This window comes from Canis lupus, chromosome 4 (assembly GCF_011100685.1).
Source record: "Canis lupus familiaris isolate Mischka breed German Shepherd chromosome 4, alternate assembly UU_Cfam_GSD_1.0, whole genome shotgun sequence".
Classification (NCBI taxonomy): domain Eukaryota; kingdom Metazoa; phylum Chordata; class Mammalia; order Carnivora; family Canidae; genus Canis; species Canis lupus.
In genome coordinates, this window is record NC_049225.1 from 10,667,342 (window position 1) to 10,688,085 (window position 20,744).

At 45.3% G+C, this 20,744-nt stretch overlaps 1 long non-coding RNA gene across 1 annotated transcript; it reads left to right on the top strand.

The window, feature by feature from the left end:
- The first annotated feature begins 17,962 nt into the window (after nucleotides 1-17,962).
- LOC111095447 lies at nucleotides 17,963-18,357 on the top strand. The gene is made up of 2 exons (XR_005357558.1): nucleotides 17,963-18,129; nucleotides 18,206-18,357. It is a non-coding gene; the product is annotated as an uncharacterized LOC111095447 (long non-coding RNA).
- Nucleotides 18,358-20,744: the final 2,387 nt, after the last annotated feature.

Consider the following 20,744-nt stretch of genomic DNA (forward strand, 5'->3'; position numbering starts at 1 on the left):
ACATTTTATCAAGTGGTAGTCATGACCTGAATGTCTTTTGGCCAACAAACATTTCTTAAATTTCTGTTTTCAGGCCTTGTGAGTAGAGCTCCTAAATGGACCCTTCAGAGTTGAGTCGCCTTGTCCTGGTCCTCCAGGAATGTTCATTAGAGTGTACCCCCAACTGTGAGAACAGTGCATAATGGTACTAAGGGGTTTTTAAAGTCCTTGGACAGTGTTTAAAACAGCACATTGAAATTTTAATAATGTATTTGGTAGATCTGATAGAAATAATTCCAAATGGCGTTTCAGTTGTCATTTTTCCCCTCTTACAACTGATTCAGGCTTCAGTTGTCAACATGGGACAGTTATCGTCTCACCTTATTACAGATCCTGTGGAAATAGGATGCCAAATGAGCCTCCTTTGTATAGAATTATGTAAAACATTTATCATAAATGTGCAGAAATTTGCTTTTACATATCATTTACATATTATTTCTTCTATTCTTAATTGAGTCAAGGGAAGCATGGTTTTCCTATTGGCCAGTCTTTTCAGAAATAAAACATTGGCTTGCAAACTTTCCCTCTCCAACCCCCATGAGCCTATGAGAGCTTTCTTGGCCATGAACTCATGAAGTTTGACGGGGTCACATGAAAGAATAATTTAAGGTCTACGTATTAGTTTTTTACTCTCACTGTAACAAATTACCTCAAACCTGGTGGCTTAAGAACACAAATGTATTCTTTTACATTTCTGATGGTCAGAAGTCTGACACAGTTCTCACTGGGCTAAAATCAAGGTGACAACAGGGCTGCATCCATTCTGGAGGCTCAAAGGGAAATCCACTTCCCTGACTTTTCTGGCTTCTACAGCTCTCTGACTTTCCTCTTGCTTCAGAGCCAGCAATGTTGCATCTTTGATGGTTCTTCCACAGCTACGTCGCCCTCTGACTCTCCCCTCCACTTTTAAGGGTCCTCATGATTACGTTGGGCCCACGTAGATATTCCAAGATAATCTCCCTATCTCCAGGTCAGTTTTTGGCAACCCTAATTCCATCTGCAAACTTAATTCACCTTTGCCACGAAATAGAATGCATTCATAGGTTCTAGGGATTAGGACATGGGTCTCTCTGGGAGGCCATTATTCTGCTTCCCTCCATATGGATAAAATGGGAACTGGCAGACATGAAGAAAAGCAAGAGCATCCACCTGAGAATTGCTTCCCGGCCCAGGTGCACACATAGGAAAGAGCTAGAGAAGAATTCTTCTTGTGTGTATTTGCTGACCATCAAGAACCTATTCGTGACAGGAGTTGGCTTGTCACTGTCCGTGACCTGAGTTTGTGACAAGAGCCTCCAGGCCCTCTTGCCTCCGGAGGGAGGGAGAACATAGCTCTCACAGCAGCTGAGCCAGCTCCAGTGGGCCGCAAGCGTCCAGCATGGTTTAAATGCAGAGAATTTCCCCTGGAGCTCAAAGGGACTAGCTAGCTATCAGGGTTGGGGAGAATTTTTGAAACTGGAAAGGTGAAAATTTGACAAGTTCTCCTTTATCATTCAAATTCTGCTCCAATTGAGTGACTTACCATGTTGCCTCCATGCCACCCTGCTCGCTGTTGAGAGGATGTGGCAACTCTGTTTTGCAGTCTGCATAAAGTGAGGTAGAGTCACAGAGAAGACACCTTGCACCTTGCTAGCTTAAGCAAAGAAGGATTTATTTAGGGTTTTTCATGGTTTACAGGATTGGTGGGAAAGCAGAGGAAACAGACCAGAGGCCCAGCTTCTAGGAATGACACCCAAAACCACACTATAGAACTGGCCACCAGAGTTGCTGCAGCTGCTGCTGCTCTTGGGGGGCTGCTCACTGATCCAGGAGTCCAACCCCAGAGTCATAGTCCCCGGGGCTACTCACCGCTGCCTCACTAGGAAGCTGCCTTCAGGGAATCAGAAAGCCGCACCACAGCTGCTGAAAGTGGAACTGTGACCTTGACCACTCTAAATTCACACCCCAAACTGCGTGCCTCGTGTCCAGCCCCCTGTTGCACTTAGCTCAGCTCTGAAGTCAGATGTTCCAGGAGGGAAGCTGTTTGGCAGAAGCCAACCACATCTGGACTCAGGCCAGAAGAAGGTGGGGGGTGGGGAAGGAGAGCTCTCAGGAGAGCGCTGGGGGAGATGGTAATCAGCCCATGATGCCCAACGTCATCCGCAGTGAGTCAGCGAGAGGGCGGACGAGGTTTAGCTCCAGAAGCCCCGATAGGTCCACTACAGAAGGCGATGCCCCTGCAGGACGACCATCAGAATGGAATCTGAACCAAGACTGCAAAGTGCATGCTGCCTCATCCTCTTTTTCTGCTTTACGTCCTTTCTTTTTTTTTTTTTTTTTTTTTTTTTACGTCCTTTCTTTTTTAATAGCACTTCCTAAGCTTGTGTTGGCTTAATGTTTGAGTTGGCTCCTGTTTTAGCTGAACTAGTTCGCTCATTCCGGCTTTGCGGCCGCCCCAACGATACATGTACATATTTTGCCTGCGTATGGCTATCTTTTCCTTTTTTCCTTGAGGGAAAATATATCAGCATAGAGTCCATGGCATCAATCCAGATAAAACAGCACAGCAGAATGGCCACCACCGGCGGAGCTCTCTGGGTGACTCATGGGAATTGGGAATTAATGACCAAATGTAAACAGTGGAGGGGTGCCAACTGAGGCCCTCTTCTAGCAAACAGTCTCCTGTGGCATGTGAGAAAAAAAAGGCTGGGAAAAGCCCAGCTGTGGGCGCCTTGCCATCCCTTGCTGCTAGCTTACTGCCAGTGTTACTCGGGGTGCAGTGATGTCTGCTTTTTAGAAACAGCCTTTTCTTGCTTGTTTTTTCTACTGACCTCCTCTGATTGGGAGTCACCTATGAGATACAGGCGTCCTCCATCAGTCAGGGCTCAGGCCTATTTGCCATGTTGCAGAAGTGTTCCCAAACTCACCACCAGGGGCTCAGTGCCAGTGAGAGAGGAACTCAGGGGCGTTCCTAAAGCTTGCTGCCTTTTGCTTCCACATACATAACAGCGAGTCCTTTGCTGACCTCACCTGACCAAGATCAAAGGTGGATGATACATACGGATGGATAATAGAGGAGAGGTGTAGCTAGAGATGATAGAGATGATGATGATGATGATGATGATGTGAAGATGTCACCACATCAGCTCTTTGGGGAGCCTGAACAATCACACAGTGTGGGCCACCAGGCCTCTCCTTTTCAGCTCTGGCTTCTGTAGAAGCTGCTGCTCAGAAGCTGCTGGAGGCATCAGCGACCTCGCAGGGTTGCTGCGGCTATTTCCCTCCCCGCCAGGGCCCCGTGTCTGAGCGTTCCCACAACCGAGCACCCCCAGTACACCTGCACACACAATATTCCCTTTAAGTCTCAGAGCCCAAAGCAGCCCTGTGTCCTGGGCAAAAGCAGAGTGCTACTTTTCCCAAGTCTGTCACCCTTTTTCAACTGAGCCCTGAAGCAAGGTGGCATATGCCCAGAGTCTTGCAAAGAGCTTTCTGAAAGTTCCCTTGCAGCCTCTCTTTGCTGGGCCTGTGTGAGCTCTCAGCCAGGGTGGTTCCTCGAGTCCTTCTCAACAGAGTTCCTCCCCACCAACTCCCACCTACTATACCTACAGGTCTGTGTACATGGGTCCTCCAGCTATTGAGCATGCTCATGTGTGCTAGCATGTCAGAAAGCATAGTCCGGGCTAAACCAGAAGCCCCCACATTTGCCTGGATGGAAGAGACTAAAAGGTCAGAGACTCTGGGCAGGCTGGGGGAGCAGGGGAGGAGCTGGTGTGGAGAGGCTGGGAGAAGAGCTTGCCTTAGGCTGCCATATTCAGTTTGCAACTCTGCTAGACTCCAATGCCATGCTCCTCCATTCCCTCCACTGCCCAATAGCTTTTCTAAATCCCAATAAGACCCGTGTCTGGGTCTGGGACCGTGATACCTGGTGGCTGAGGTGGAGGCTCTGAGTTCAGCTACAGACTCAAGCGGGTCAGGAGTGTTTACAGGACCCATTTACCCTGCTCCAATGGGGGTGATGAAGGAATACACACACCTCTGCAGGTCCCAATATGCCAGAGGACAATCACTGGACCCAAATTGAAGACCGGAGCCAGCCCAGGAGACACTGACGCTGAATAGGGCTTAAACACCATTGAGGGCATTCTCTTTCATGGGTATTGCTGAGACGACAGATCAGAAAAGGCAAGATGCAGATGGAAACCTTTGCTTTGGCAAGTGGGGATTTTGTATTTTTCTGGAAGGTTGCATTGAATATAAGCCCATTGTAAGTCTCAAGTGTGGTACGAGTACACGAACCCAGAAAAAGTTCTAGACTTGACAGAGTTGCCATAATATGTCCTGCTCTTGCCACTTATGGGGCCTGGGGACAGACCAAATCCTCTAGTGCACGGCTCTCCAGACCTAACCTGTGGATCTGGTTCAGGCCACCCTCCATCCACACGCCTCTGGCCACAGCAGGGGACAGGGCTAGAGCTGCCCAGTAGCAGTCAAACCCCACAACAGACCTGTTAGGAATCTAAGATGTTTTCTAAATGTTGCAAACTGTCAGCCCACTAGTAAATTCTTAGTGCCAATGGTCAGGAAAAACACACAGATTGGTTAAGCAAACATCTCTCCACTTCTTTTGGTTGGCTTTTGCGTTTGTTCTGTGTGGCCGCTTTGGAGACTGGGCCTGAAGTCAAGAAGAGCTAGTCACCTATGCTTTGGTTAAAGCCCCATGGTTCTTCTTCCAAATCCAAGTCTAGAACTAGCAAAAGACCCAACTCTATGTGGCACTGGGCCTCCCAGGTGTCCTTCAAGGAGTAACTCCTAACACGAACTGCTTTGGGTTTTCAGAGTTTTTTCTGGAGGGAAAGTATGGGGAGGACTGCCTTATGCATGAAGTTTTTGTATCCACTCGCAGGAGCCTGTTGTTGCATTTCAATAAATGCCATCTGCTGCCTTGGTGCTTGGGTCTCTTTAAAGTTGTACACATTTATGTTAGTGAGGGGGGAAAAATTATTATTTCAACCACAAAAGTTATCTTTAAAGCCCAAACACCACACATTCTCAATGACCAGAACGTTTTCCTTCTCCGCATGCTTCCAGCTCCATATCCAGTCTTGTAGCAGGGTGCTCTGCTGCCTGGGATTGCAGCTCTCAGTAACAGCCACGCAGCCCCTTGATTCTAACTTGTTACTCATCAAGAAAGAGGTCTTTTATCACATCAGGAACCTGGAAAAAGCTCTCTCCCCTGTGGCCATGCTGTTAAATAATGATCTCGTGTAACCTAAGTAAAAACAGACCGGCTGCTAGAATGAGGCAAGTCCCCCCTTTCCCTCCCCGCCCCCACGCAGCCTGCAGCCTGAGCCCCCATCAGATGCAGGAGGGCTGTGAGCGGAGGACCCCGCAGGGTCCTCGGTCTTTGTGAGAATGAGCCTGCCACACCCACCAGAGCCACCCTGGCGTAGTTTTGATGACACCACAGAATAATGACTGCAGAGCCTCTTTTAAATCACGTGTCTGGTTGCATTTAACAACAGCTCAGGAGGTCAAAGAGAGCCATGAGATGCAGCTGTTTTGAAAGCAGAAAGAAGACGGGCTCATAGTCAGGGCTCACTGCCAGCAGCCCCAGATAATGATTCTTCCACCTGCCCCTGTGGCCAAACAGGAGAGTGAGCCTGTGCATCCAAGCTCCCCGTTCTTTGTTTTCACTCATGTGTTTTCTAAATCTTCCATAACAAACACGCCTTTCTTTTCCTTTCACCCCTGACTCTGCTCATGTTCTGGGTCGTGTGTAGGTCAGGCTGCTGGAGGATCCTAGAGCGGGTCACCCCATGGGGACAGATGGCACATACCGACCGGCCCACTGAGCCAGAGAGCCCGTGGGAGTTGTGCCTTCTCTTGACCCTCCATCAGGCTCCACAGGGGGAACATCTGGAACCCGTGGCATTACCTCTGCAAGCCAGCTCGCTCGGGCGCGGTCACCCATGGGGAACGCATCCACAGGCCCCTGCCTCAGAGCCTTGCCCCCAGCCTCCTTCCTCCGCCTGGACAGCCCTGCCCACATAGCCACGGCGCTGGTGCGCCTCAGCAGCGAGGCCTCCCGCCTGTCCCGCTGCATCTGTCACGCCCACCGCCACCTAACACCCTCTCCGTTCGCTTGCTTGCGTTGCTGTGGTCCATTTCCATCTTACCCACCGGACAGCAATCTCCGTGAGGGAAGAGACCAGGGTCTGCTTTCTTACCATTGCGGTAGCCTCAGCAACTAGGACATATGGTCTATGCTCAATGAAAGTCAGATTCTGCAGAGTGAAGATGCAATTGTTTTCTGCTTTTCTATCTAGCCTTCTATTCCACTCTGTTCTCACAGAAGCATTGACTGCTTTACAAATCAGAAACAAATCAATTTAACATGTATTTAACAATCTAATAGGGAGCACCCTTGTGCCTGGCGGTTGGGGTCCCTAATCATGTTTAGGTGTAAAGCCCTCTGAGGGGGTAATGAAAACACTGTGGATATCTTCCCTTGGGGGGACAAAACATACTTGTTCCTGTACACATATTTCTTCCACAGCTTCAGGAAGGTTCCCAGGCCCTCCTGCTCCTCAAACTAAGACTTAGCTTTAGATCAGTGACCCATTTTCTCCTTATGTCACCCTCCTCCCCCAAAGATGCCTCAGGATTGTTAAAGATGTCACTAAAATAACGTTTCTGTCTTTATGTGGACGCATCAGACACAGTGCTTACCACAACCTGGGTTTCTCACAGAGGGAATTTGCCACCTGCTTCTGCTGAATGAGGGGGCGACGGGCCACCCTGTGTGCACACCAGACCCGGTGCAGGCAATGGGCAGGAGGAGGAAGGTGGAGCATCACAGAGAGCAGGGCCTACAGGAGCAGGAGAAGCCTCCAGGCCCACCGGTGGGGCCTGCCTGTTACCATGGCCTGGGTGCTCATGACTGGACTGCTTGTTTGTCTCTTTTGCAATCCCATGAGGTCATATATGTTCTTAAAGTAACATTTTCCATCTCCTGAGTTGAGATGCCCTGAATGAGACTCAGTTCATCTCAACAAGCAGCCTGAAGAGCACAGTGCTGAGTCTGTCTCTACCAAAATCCTACAAATTAGTGTTTACATTTTGACTGCACTTCTCATTCTATACCCCCTAAATCCGCTAGCAACTCTCTTCACCCCTCCTTAGCTGTCCTGGTGTGGATCCCACATCCTGCTTTATAAACCTGAACCTCAGGCAGCCCGGGTGGCTCAGCAGTTTAGTGTGGCCTTCAGCCCAAGGCGTGATCCTGGAGTCCCGGGATCAAGTCCCACATCGGGCTCCTTGCAAGAGGCCTGCTTCTCCCTCTGCCTGTGTCTCAGTGTGTCTCTCATAAATAAATAAAATCTTAAAAATAAACCTGAACCTCTGTCCCTGGAACCAAGGGACACCAGGCAGCACATGGGTAGACACTAAGTTAATCCTTCTTAACTATTGGGGGTGCCTGCATGGCCCCCAATGGCATTCAAAGACTTTCCAGCCCTCAGCTCTGACTCCCAGCATCCTCCCCCCACATCTAGCCACCCTCAGCTCACAAAGAAGCAGCCATGACATCTCTGATGGCTTTTGGACCTTTTGGCTAGGAAAAGCGCTTTGCACTTGCTGCTAGAGGGATGGTATTACCACTATATAACCCCCCTTTTCAGTGGACTAGCCAGGAGCTAGACATCTGCCGGTTCAGTGGCTCTGGGAAGTGCACTAAAGAACAGCAGGTTGGAGGGGCTGGAGAGCAGGAGTTCTGTCCTTCCTTTAGTGGCTGTGTGATTGGGAGAGGTAGATTGACTTCTCTGGTCCTCAGTTCTGTCATCAGTAAAGTGAGGTCACCATCCTGCCTCCGGGGTGGTTGATAGACTCACATGTGATGAAGTGTGGCATCGCATCTGTGAGCAGCTAAAGCAGAAACAGAGCTATGTGCTCACAAACCACTTCACGTTTGCCCTTGCCTCAAAAGGTTATGCATCCAGCTCCCCTACTCCTAGGAGGAGCCATGGGACTGGCTCTCACAGGCTTCTCCCATGTGAAGGCTGAAATGAGGGACACCACATCTAAGCCTGGCCCTTGAACCAGCTTCCTCCACACTCTCCCTCATCCTCTTCTGCTAAAATCTGGAAGGCCATGTATTGGAATGATGGTTCCCCAAGGTGGAAGGAGCCAGATCTGTGTAGCAGGGCCCCTCCCAACCCCCAACCACATCAGGATGTGACATGAATGAGCAATAGACTTTTATTGTAACAAGCCACTGAGATTTCAGAATTTCTTTATTTTGGTGGCCTTGCTTGGCCTACCCTGATAGAGATGGCAAAAGGGAAGCCTGTATGCCAGATGTGTTTTGTTAGGGACAAAGCAAAAATTTTTTAGATTGGAATTTAAATGCTCTACAGTATATGCTTGCCCATTTGCCACAATCCCCACTACTCCCTATTGCTTTCTACCCAGCCACTTGGCACATTTACCTGCCTGTCTCCATTAAACATTTGAGTTTTCAGGCCTAAAAAGCTTTGGATTGGAATCATGTTTTGATGAATGCTTCAGATCTGTATTATCTTGTCCTGTAACATGTTTAGGAGGATAACAGAGGCTCATCGAAATAAAAGGAGTAGCACAGCCTGTCACGGAAGGGTGTGGGTACAGATAGCTGGGGTTATAAGATGTAGTATGGCATGGTAAGAAATCCGATGCTTTGGTTCTCTATCACTTAAAGGCAGCACGACATCCACCAAATTCCATCTCACCTCAATTTCCTCATTTTCAAAATAGAGATTTTATTTTTTTAAAGATTTTATTTGTCTGTCTTAGAGAGAGCAGAGCAGGGGCAGAGAGAAAGAGAGAAAATCTGAAGCAGACTCTGTACTGAGTGCAGAGCACAGCTTGGGGCTTGAACCCACAACCATGAGATCATGACCTGAGCAGAAACCAAGGGTTGGTTGTTCAACCAACTGAGCCACCCAGGTGCCCCCAAAATAGAGATTTTAAACGAACCCTCTCTGAGGTCTCCTTCAACTCTAGGATGCTGTATTCATCAGCTTGGGCCACCATAACAAAGCACTACAGAATGGCTTAAATGACAAACATTTATTTTCTTACATTCCAGAGGCTGGAAGTCTGAATCAACTGACCCAAGCCTGGGTCAGTTCCTGGTCAGAGCCCTCTTCCTGGCTTGTAGATGGCTGCCTTCTCCCTGTGTTCTCATGGGGCAGAGAGCTATTGTGTCAATGCCTCCTCATATCTGGGCACCTGACCCAGCATATGAGGCCCTGCCCTATGACCTCACTTAACCTTTATCACCTCCTCCTCATTTCTAAGTACACACATTGGGTGTTAGGGTTTTAACATATGAATGGGGAGGGAGTGGAGGGGAGGGGACTCAGGCATTCTGTCTGTAATAGAATCTGGTTTTTTCAGGATGTTCAGAGGAGGGAATGGATAAGTAGTATTTTTATGTGTCCAATGGGGTGGAGCAGGCAGGGAGGGTGATTGACCAGACTTGCTGAGTGAAGGGAATACTTGAGAGCTGAAGGTCTTCACTTTTATTAAAAATTGTTATCCTCCGGGCGCTGGGATGGTTTGTCGGCTAAGCATCCAACTCTTGGTTTCTGCTCAGGTTGTGATCAGGTTCTGCTTCTGAGATCCAGCCCTGAGTCCAGCTCCATGCTCAGCGGGGAGTCTGCTTACCCTCTCCCTCTCCCTCTGCTCCTTCCCGGCTCTCACATTCCTTTTATTTCAGTGAGCCACTGTTTTCTTCCTGAACATGTCATAGGGCAAGATAACACAGATCTGAAATAAATAAATAAGTCTTAAAAAAAAAGTTATCCTCATTCTAGACAGCTTTGGGCACAACATGTCATTCTGAGGTTGGCCTTGAAAGACCTCCCTGAGCTGGAGGAAAGTCAGCACTGCCCATGTGCGTCCCTGGCCTAGAGTCAGTGGGCGTGAGCCCTTTACTGGTTGTACTTCTGATTTTCTCTTCAATCCAGGATACAAACACTCCCTTGGTACAGACGGTTGGCTTTTTCCATTTCTCAGATAAGGGGCAATAATCCTAACCCACTATCAAAAAACTCAAAGAAATAATTAGCTGATCCTGACCAAGAACTCTGAAATATACAAAGTATAAACCATGAAAGATTCTGAAATATGAAAGTATCTGTTTTGCAACACTTGGGTACGGCACTGGACACACTGTCCCTTTGTATGGTCTCTGCAAATTAAAAAGTCCAGCAACACCATAGGTAAGCTCAGAGTTCCCAGCCCAGTGCTATCTGTGGACTTGACGAATTAACCATTTGGTCTCCAACTGTACAGAATTCCCTGAAGCACCTCTGAGGCTGCAGAGAGAAATTTGGCTTATACCGGGTGTTATTTATAGTACTTTGATGACTTAGAAGAACATGCAATTTCACAGCAAGATACAGATCCTTGGTAAGACCATAGAGTTCAGTGAGAAGCCAGGCCTTCCTCCATCACATGTGCCTGTGTGACTCTGGACATGACATCTGACCTCTCAAGGCTCACACTCAGACTTTTGACAGTGGGAATGGGCAGGGAGGGAAATTTGACTAGATGAAAGCAAAGGAGCTCTTAGCAACTGCCTGCATTTTTAAGAGAAGGTGTATCAAAAGCTGAGCTAAAGCTATCTCAGCATGTCCAGGAAGGATGGCGGCCTTGTGTGGGGACCTGGAAGTCTCCCGGGTAAAAAAAGCACTAAAGGGTAGAGTTTGTTCAAGAGACCTGGGGTCTACTGAGGTAACAGTGTCTTCTTCAAACAGCCCTGTGCCTGGCCCATGGACACTGTGCAGATATCACAGCTAACATAAAATAGGAGCCCACAGGACGGCCACAAAACTCTGAGGCCAGAAACAGAGTGAGGCACATTTGAGAGAGAAGGGGTCTCTCATCATGGCAGGGACCCTGGCCCAGGGCCATGCAGCAGAAGGGGAGATACCACGTGGGGCAGGACATGGGCTGACCAGTCCTTCTGAGGCTCCTTAGAGACCAAAGGGAAGAACCTGGTGTTGATCTGGCTGGCCAGCAATCTGTAGGAGCAGCTGAGCCAAAAAGGATTCCTTCTGTCTACTAAGATTAGGCTCCCCAAGGAGAGAAAGATGGTGTCTATGTGTTCCTGTTACAATTCCCTTTTCTTCTGTGCTCTGATAGCCTACATCAACCTTGGAAACTGGCTATTTATGCACAGACCTGTGTCATCCTTTGTAGCACAATGAAATGTGGGCACATAAGAGAGGCTGGGTCTAGGGGATCCAAGACACACTGGAAGCCAAGTCAGTGAGGATTCCTTGGAATAAGGCGGGCAGTAAACAGATATACACACGAATAAATGGAAATGGAATTTCTATTATCCAAACACCCACAACACCAGCAAGTTAGATTTATAGCAGGACTTGGGAAAGATGACTCCCTTGGTGAAAAAGCTTGCTTAGGTCTCCCTTAAGTGCAGGACACCTACTCACCACCCTCCAGCTGCCCCGAGCTCTCTTTTCTTCCTTTCACCTGCTCTTTCCCGCCTCCACTTCCTCAACACTCACTACCCATTAACCCATTGCAGTCAAGGTCACACCCCCACCTTGACTGGAAGGCTTTCCACAGCCACCGATGACCTTTTCATTGCCAGATGCAATTTTTAACACACACTCCTTGACTCCTTAACTTCCCCATGAAATTCTATCCTCTGTGTCTTTGCTGGCTCTTCCCCTTTCAACACAGCCTAAGTTCTTCACAAGATCCTGGCCCTGGCCCTCTTTTCCTTTCACCCTCTCTCTCCTGTCTCCTCAGCGATTCCATGCACACCAACTGCTTCTCATCTCACAGCCCTGTGCCCATCCCAAGCAGAGCTCCCTGTGCTGGTTACCCTCGCCAAGCTGCATTTTTGAACATTCGAACATTTCTTATACACCCTCAGTCACTCTCCAGCATTTCTCTTTCAAGCATCCAACTCAAATACTTGCTGCTTTAAAAAATACTTCTTGGGACACCTGGGTGACTCAGTGGTTGAGTGTCTGCCTTAGGCTCAGGGCGTTATCTTGGGGTCCTGGGATTGAGTCCCACATCAGGCTCCCCACAGGGAGCCTGCTTCTCCCTCTGCCTATGTTTCTGCCTCTATGTCTCTCATGAGTAAATAAATAAAATCTTTAAAAAATAATAATTAAAAAATAAATAAATAAGAATACTTCTTTTTTCTTTATTCCTAAGAGATATTTTATTCCTTCTGCGTTCTGAAGGCACCTGAATAACTGAATTCTCCTTGATCCCTTACTCGATTTTTACTGTGATTCTACCTGCAAAACCCCTTGCCAAGAGTATACAAATGGGGATCTGAGCAAAATATACGGAATGGCTATTTGCAGACATGGACAGCAGGCAGGAGGATGGTGGATCCCTGAGAGAGATGAGGTCTACAGGCTCTTCAGCTTTCTGCAGACAGCTGATGAAAGGGATCTTAGCAAAGATGGGGTCTGAGGAGATGGGAATAGGAGGAGTTGGGGTCAGTTGTAAGTTGTGGAGCTAGGGAAAAGGACAGGAAGGGACCAGGAAGAGAAAGAGTCCACCAGTTGGCATAAGGAGGCTCCTTAAGTTTGGTACTGAATATTAACCCTAGCAAATACAAAAAGAATGCCACAAGCAGGACAGGAACTGTAAGGGTGCCATAAACAGAATGCATACAGGGCCAGGACAGATTCAAGCTTCAACCAGAAAAAGTGGAGAGACCTGGTAAACACTGTTAAACTCCAAAAGGCTGAGTCTTTTCACACGCTGTTTCTGCATCTATTGAGATAATTATACGGTCTTCCACATAATGTGGTGCTAATACAGTGGTAAGGATTTTTACATCTATATTCATGAGAAAAAATGGTTAACAGTTTTTTATTCTCCTAATGTCTTTGTCAGATTTTGGAATTGGGTGATGCTAGCTTGGCAATGTTCTCTCTTCCTTTGTTTTTAGAAAGAATTTGTGTAGGCTTGGTATTACTTCTTCCTTGAATGCTTAATGAAATTCAATGTGGAAGCCTTCTGGGCCTGGAGTTTTCTTTATGGGGAAGGTTTTTCACTCTAAATTCAATTTCTTTAATAGATACAGGTGTGTTAAGAATTTCTAGTTTTTACAGTTTTGGTAATATATCTTTCAAGGAATTTATCTCACCTAAGTGGTTGAATTAATTGGCATAAAGTTGTTTATATTATTATTTTAGTATCCTTTCAATGTCTGTAGCATCAGTTGTGATACTTATTTACTTTGAGTATAATTTATCACTTTTTTGAGCTTCTTTAGCTCAGTGATTTAGAGCTTTTTATTTTTCAAATATAAGCACTTAAAGCTATAAACTTCCTGATAAACTTTAGCTACTTGCCACACATTTTTAAATGCTGTGCTTTTATTATTATTCTGTTAAATATAATTTTACAGTGGAGAAACTTAGGAGAGCCCACATTAATCCAATGAGCAACATGAACTTCATCAGTAATGGGATAAATGGAAATCCTGTGCTATCTGATACTATGTAATGAGAAGAACACAGCATTACTTGTGATATTCTTCCCAGAGTTGGCACAATCTGAATCGAAATATGGATCAGACAAATACACCTTGAAGGTTATTGTATAAAATAAATAGCTTCGGGGTGCCTGGGTGGCTCAGTTATTTGAGTGTCGAACTCTTGATTTCAGCTCAGGTCATGAGCTCAGGATGGTGAGATGGACCCCCACGTCAGGCTCAGTGAAGAGTCTGCTTGGGATTCTCTCTCTCCTTCTGCCCTTCCCACCACCCTTCACTGCTTAAGCACTCATGTGAGCACTCTTTCTCTAAAAAATAAGAAAAAAAAAAAAGAAGAAGGAAAGAAATAGCCTGTAACCTTAAAATATTATAGTCAAAGACTGAGAAACTCTTCCAAAATGGAGATTAAAAAGATATGCCAACTAAAAGGAACATGTAATTCTGATTTGTATTCTTTTGGCATTGAGACATTGCTGGAATTTGGGATCTGAGGATTAGATGGTAGAAATGTATCAATATTAGTATCCTGATTTGATGGTGTAATATAGGAAATACTAAATGTATTTGGAGTAATGGGCATTTCGGCAACTCAATCAGAAATGGTTTTAAAATGTTCTTTGGATTATACTTAAAATTTTTCTGTGAATTTTTTTTCTGAGTTTTTAAAAAATTATCTCCACTCCAAAGGGAAAAGTTTTACTGAGAGAGAAAAAGCTATATACAAAAGAGTAGCTACTTTATGATTCTGTTTACATTATATTATAGAACATACTCAAAGTTAATCAGTCTATGGTGACAGAAACAGTTCAGTGGTTACTGAGGGGTAGGGATGGGAGACTGCAAAGTGGCAGAAGGAAACTTTTGGGGCTGATGAAAATGTTCTGTTTCTTGATTGTGATGATGTATACATGTATACACATTTGTTAAAAATGGATGCATTTTATCGAATATAAATTATATAATAAATAAAGGTGATTTTTAAAAATCAGAATATGGTCTCTGTCACCATTTCCCCTGAAAGAATCAGAAGTCTTTGGGGAAATGGCTAATTTTTGTCTGAATCAGGTCCAAGATGAGCCTGGGACACCTTGTGTTACTAGAAAGTAAGGAAACTTTCAAATATTAATGGGGTCATATCAAAGGGACATAAGAGACCTCTTGAAAAGGGCCCACTTGCCAAAGTCACAACAGTTTAATCATCAAAAAATATAGTAATTATGATGGTTGAAATATATTGAATCAGTGAAAATCTGCTAATTCACAACAAAATTTTTGAAAAAAAAAGTAAAGAAAACCCATTTATCACCCCATTTGAGTACATATTAAAACAATGCCTCACTTTGAAAATGGACAATTAAAGAGAAAGAGGTAAGCATTTTCCTGCCTTTAGTAGTCCATGGATTTTGAGATATTCGAGCAGTCTCAGTGGATGAGAAAAAAAAAATGATACTTTAAGAATGCCAACTTATATAGGATGAATTATAGAATTATTTAAAAAATCATTTCAGGGGCACTTGCGTGGCTCAGTCAGTTAAGTGTCTGCCTTGGGGTCAGGTCATGATCCCAGGGTCCTGGGATTGAGCCCCATGATGGGTTCCCTGCTCAGTGGGTAGTCTGCTTCTCTGCCTCTTCCCTGGATTGTTCTCTCTCTCTCTCTCTTTCTCTGTCACTCACTCTCTCCCTCTCTCGAATAAATAAATAAAATATTTCAAAAATCATTTCATATGTTTTAATTTATCAGTTGATGTTAAAGCCATTATGAGAAGAGTTGGTGGAGAACTAACTATACATTCAGGAATACCTCAGGGAATGTAGTCATAATGGGAAAATACATCTATAAAATAGAGAGATTAGACTTTGATAACTCTAATCCAGTCATGGGTCAAGCAGGTATGATTGGGTTTTGTGACCAGCTGCGACCTATTCTAGCTAGCAGTGTTCAGATATAAGCTTCATGAAGCACACAAAATAGTCTTCCAGAAAATAGGATGTCTTACAGGCTTAAGTCCCTTTGACAAATCGGTATAATCTTAAAAGGGACTCTTCTAGAATAAAGGCGTCTTAAGGGACATAAAAACAAGTTACCATCCTGGATTTAATGCTGTTTAGACAAAGCAGCAGTAAATGTAATGTTTTGGCTAATTGGAAGAATCTGAATATGACCTGATCATTCTTTATGAATTAGAAATTTATTGAAATGGAAAAGTGAAGATCATTGACTGAAAAAAATTACAGTACAATATATACAATTAGATCTGATTTTCATTAAAGACACATCTATACACATGTGTTATGTGTGGGTGAGTGAAGATAGATAATAGACTTACAGTAAAATCTCATTTTGGCTAAAAAAAATTAGGCACTGTGTATGTATGGATGTATCTTTACCTACCTAATATATACAAACGTATTTGTTGTATATACAGTATTATCCTATTTTGGTTAAAAAATTGTATATATGTGCACACACATACATATATAGAAAAAAAAGCCAGGAGTATATGCCTAATCTATTAGGCATAAACCTAGTCTATATCTCAGTGGTGGGAATATATCATTTTTATCATATTTTTATTTTTTAACTTTAAAAAACTTAGTCCTTACAAAGTACACATGCAGCAACTTACATAAAAAATAATGTAGCTGGGTGTTGGGAAGGACTCTGCTATACACAATTGCTCAAAGATCTGGCTCCTTCCATCCTAGGAGCCACCATCCCCAACACATAGCCTTCCAGGTTGTGACAGAAGGGGATGAGAGTGAAAGAGTGTGCAAGACAGCTGGTTTACAAGACAGGCTTTTATCACAACCAAAAGTTATTGTCTCAAAAAAGTTTTTATTCTGACCATGCTTCTGCATTATGTTAGTGCAAAGTGCAGGCTCTCACTCATTCTTGCCTAAAATATTGCAGTAGATCCCATCCTTAATCTTAAACCACCACAATCCATCCTATGGCTGGCTACCAGGTTAATCCCCCTAGGAGGGAAATATCAATGGGGGGACTCCACTGATGCATGTACCTCTGCAGTTCCTACCTACACTGTGGGAGGTCTGATATTCCATTCCTCCAGGACGGGGTCCTGACCGGCATCTCTGAGCACCTCCCGAGTGCCCCTGCAGCCCGCAGCCTGCTGAGCCTGCCCACCACCCCTTACCCTGCTTCGCCCTGGCTCCTGGGCCCACAGTCCTGCTTCAGGCACCCGGATGCCCCTGCGGGAATCCTGCCCCTGCCCCGGAGCTTGCATGCCCACCACCCTATAAGCACCTTCCCTCTGAGACTTTGCATTTTATTTATAGGGTGTTTGTTTGTTTGTAAGAGAGAGAGCATGCAAGAGTGAGCAGGGGGCAGGGGCAGAGGGAGAGGGAGTGGGACAAGCAGACTCTGTGCTGTACAGGAAGCAGGCCCACAGGCTGGACCCCAGGACCCTGAGAACATGACTTGAGCTAGAATCAAGAGCTGGATGCTTAACGGACTGAGCCACCCAGATGCCCCTTTTTTATAGTTTCTAATGTCAACATGGATGTGTACTGTCTCCCTGAATCAGATATCACCTTTTTGAATGCAGATATTCTTATTCAGTTGCGCATCATTCGTGGAGCTGGTTCTATTTTTTGCAAAGTAGTTCCAACAAATAGTAAATAGATGAACAAATAATGTTCTCTAATTAAGAGAATATCCTCATTTGAATATTTTACCTAAGCTCTAAAATAACTATTTAAGGACAAAATATTATACTTTTTCCCCCCTAAAAGGGATAGAATGTACCCCTCCACACTCATATTTCTTAGGGAACCAAGATCAATAAGTGGGCGTGAATGAGGGACCTTCTCTGATTGGTGGGGAAGAGCGGATGTCAAAATTGGTTCAGAGGACTCATTTGTGTTTCCTCTTTTGAAATTACACTCTTAATGCTTGCTAGATAAGGTAGGATTATCCTGTTTCTCAGTCACTTTGTCTACCCCTTGTAACTACCAGACTGCCCACTGCTCTCCTCCAACTTTGCAAATCCCTTCAGGCTTAGAGATAAGGGCTTGTGGAGGAGAGGAAAGAGCCAGAAGTCTCAGTCACCAACAGGAAAAGGGTTCTTTTCTGTGGAGCAGATGGAGGCAGTGGTCCTGCAGGGAGGCAATGACAACAGGAAGGGGAACCATTAAAACAACCTTTAACCTTAGGAAGCCAAATGCAATCGCACTGAGTTTCCCTTAGTGCCAAAGAAAGAGTGAAAAAATAGTACAGACCTCCCTCCCAGAGTTGTGGCTGCGCTCAACGTGAAGAACCCCAGAGAATTCTCCAGAGCATCCTGCCCACAGGCCAGAGCTTTGGAGAGAAAGAGGGTGGCTGTCTCCACCATCAGCCCAACAGGCATTCCAGGGCAGGGCCAGGTGTCACAATAGACGACATTCTATCAGGAAGTAGGGCAGCCTCTTGAGGTAGGCATTGTGTGCTCTCTGTGTTACAGATGAGAACACAGGTCTAGAGAAGGTCCTCATTGTGGGCTGAATTGTATCCCCTGCCTTCAAGATTCATACGTTGAAACCCTAACCTCAGGACCTCAGAATGTGACCGTTTGAAGGTAGGATCTTTAAAGAGGTAACTAAGGTAACATGAGGCCTTCAAGGTACCAATCTGACTGGTCTCCTTATAAAAAGAGATTAGGACACAAACACACACAGAGAAGACCCAGTGAGGATGGCCATCTACAAGCCCAGAAGAGGCTCAGAGGAAACCAACCTTGCTGACACCTTGATCTCTGACTTCTGGCTTCCAGAATGTGAAGAAATAAATCTCTGTTTTTAAGCCACCCAGTGTGTGGTATTTTGTTATAGCAGCCAGGACTAGAAATGAGTAGAGCTAAGATTTGAACCCAAAAAATCTGACTTCAGAGACTGCCCTCTGAACCATACCATACCTTCTTCCTGCCCCAAATCTACCAGATCATAACTTATAAAGTGTGGCCTGACTTCTGTGGCTTTCAGGAAAACTCCCAAAAGAGACTTCCTAAAGCTGGGTGTAGGATTATCTCCATAGCCTCCTATCTTCTGAGAATAAGCTTGGTAGGTTAAGAGACCAAGACAAAATCCAGGGAATATTAGAAAGGGGACACTTCCGTTACCCTCTTGTGTATCCGTGGAGCTCCAACGCTCTAACACTCCTGGCCTCTCTTGGCCCGTGTACATTCTCATTCTTCCCTAAGGGAGAAGCAGTTTAATTTAATCAGTAAATATGGGAGGAGTAACTACATTTCTTCCCAGCCTCATGAGTTCTTCCTCATGGGGCAAGCTGACTGGCAGAGAGCATGCATTCTCTGATCTTCTGTGCCTGAGTCTTGCTGGGGCAGCCCCCTCAAAATGGGGAAATCTGGTCTCCTCATGATGTCTGTGCCTGGCTAAGAATGACGCCTCATTCTGACTTGTGGTTAGCAGGCACATTTTACTCTTGACTTAACTATGTCCCAAAATTAAACCCATGAAAAAACCCAACACATACAACAAGCCCCCATGATGAAGCACAGTAAAGTTTGAGAAGCTCTGACCTAGAAAATATGCTTTTTAAAAAATTACCCCTGAGTCCCAACCACTGAGAAAGGGGCTAAGCAACAAGATCCAATAATTAAAGTCTTCTGGCCCTAAGAAACAGCTTAACAATGCCATCATATACCATGAACGCTCAGCTTTTCTTCAGTGAATTTTCTTCCACTGTAAAATGAACATGCTAGACTTTGCTTGAGGCTTCCAAGGACCCTTCTGCCAGACATTCAGAGCCTGGTCTTTAACAACAGCAGAATTTCCTGAGAGGCAAAGTTTGTAGGCACTAAGACAAACACTATCCTTTGTATGGTTTATGATTTAATTAGAAAGAAAAGAGAACACATCTGTGAAACAGTGGGACAGGGCAGTTGGCCCAAATCAGAGGCAGTTATAGACTATAAGAGGACTACAAGGAGACACAGAAGTTCAAGGAATCAGTAGTTAGGGCAAACTCAGGGAAAAGGACGCTTAGCCATCAGGGTCGATGTCATGGCACTAGGAATGCTTTCTAACAGAGACCTGGGAAGAGGTCTGGCCAGCGCCAACAATTTGAGCCATCCAAGGACTTAGTTTCAGTTGTTGATGAGAAAATACTGAACCATATTTCTAGAAAAAGCTTTAAATTCTTAACATTCTCATCATCACCTGGTATTTCCAGAGCATGTTTTCCTTTGATTTTTGCAAGCATCCTGAGCAGGCAGAAATACCTCACAAGGAAAGAAGGCTGAGGTATGGGGTGATATGCAGCTCTGGACTCCTGGTGAGGCCATCACACCCACGTCACAACATGGTTGTTTGTCTAACCAGCCCTGGTTCATCCTCCTCAGCAGCCCAATGCCAAATGGCAGGAACTCACCATGGTATCCCCAAGAATGTGGATGGGGTGGAGATTTCTGTGCCAGCATCACCAATTCTAGTTTTTCCTAGGTGGCTTTCTGAGATATCAAGCAGATAGACCTAAAGAACTCATAATTTGTCTCCTTCATACCTGCCACACCCAGCTCCTCCCTCACTAAGGAGAAGGAATGTTCCTCTGCAAAACCCCTAGCAACTCTTGGCAGGAGCAGCCCAGATGAGGCAGCTCCATGGCCATCAATCATCATTATCATTCTTACAATCTTTATCATCATCTAGAGGAAAAGGGGCTGTGTGTTTTGTTACATCTGACTGACAGATCCATTTATACAACTGTCTAAAGACTAAAAGGAAAATGCTCATTTGCTCTGAACAGAACCAAAAAACCCCACAGACTATCAAATTCAAAATAAACTGAGCTACTGATTTTAATATTAAAATTAAAATGTGAAGTTAAGACTGCAAAAACTGGGAAGGGCTGGCATGTAGCAAGATACTGAGGGGTCCCCAGCAGGATTGCCCTGGGGTTGCAGTGATGAGAGAACATTTCTTTCTCCATTGTCATCTAACTCTATTCTTAAAGACCCAAATGTCTCTGACTTCCCAAACCAATCATTTGCACATGAATGGAGGATCTGGGCAGCAGAGTGGCCTAAATTAGACACACCCAGGTTTAGCACCACAAAGAACAGGAATTCAAAACAATTAGGAAGAGTCGGGGAGATTGCCAGTGATACAGTGATTAGTCCCATTGTCTTTGCTACCCATCATTAAACTTTCTCAGCAACTTCCATTCCAACACCTG